The following is a 602-nucleotide window of genomic DNA, read 5'->3' as shown; positions in this document are numbered from 1 at the left end:
ACACCACGGCTATTACACCACAAGAATGACGTCAAGGACGTTGTTTCGTCACAACCCAGTATCACATAGTACAAATCAGGCGATCAAAAATCGGAAATCGTACTTAGAAGTGAATGAAAGGACAGATTGGTATGAGAAGACCCCATTGCCAAGAAAGTAGGAAGCCAAAAGGAATAACTAAGTGAAAATGAAGACGACAAAGAGTTATGAAAAACTGAAGACGCAATTTTAATCAGTATTAGGAAAGAAAGAAAACAGTTATTTACAAATGAATACAGTTTTACGTAAACAATCTTACTTATGTACTTAAGTTAACAAATAGAGAGATTAGAGCTACATAATCCACGATTGGCGCACCAATTTTTACCCAGAAAATTGATGCTCTTAAAGCAGAAAGAAGAAATAAAAAGAAATAAAATTTGGTTTACGCATTACCAAAATTCTTCAGGCTGCACTTGACGTTATTCAATACCCATTCAATGTTGGATCTGAATAACTTATTGCCCTACTTCACGGTGAGCAATAGGCTGGTGCTTTAGAGAACTTCTACCTTGACAGCTCACACAAAACCTCATCAGATCTGAAGAGTGTCGTACACCTAT

General features: G+C 36.5%; 1 protein-coding gene across 4 annotated transcripts in view; it reads right to left on the bottom strand.

The window, feature by feature from the left end:
* Positions 1-204: 204 nt before the first annotated feature.
* Positions 205-602, bottom strand: part of LOC113680637 (nucleoporin NUP188) — a 35035-nt gene continuing 34637 nt past the window's right edge. For all 4 annotated transcript variants that reach the window (XM_089180710.1, XM_089180711.1, XM_089180712.1 and 1 more), the window contains one exon: positions 205-602. This exon is cut by the window's right edge and continues 455 nt beyond it. The gene's annotated coding sequence lies outside the window, so the exon portion shown is untranslated.

The sequence above is a fragment of the Pocillopora damicornis genome, chromosome 8, assembly GCF_964200805.1.
Source record: "Pocillopora damicornis chromosome 8, jaPocDami1.2, whole genome shotgun sequence".
NCBI lineage: Eukaryota > Metazoa > Cnidaria > Anthozoa > Scleractinia > Pocilloporidae > Pocillopora > Pocillopora damicornis.
Note: the sequence above shows the minus strand (reverse complement) of the source record. Positions and strands in the feature narration are given on the sequence as shown.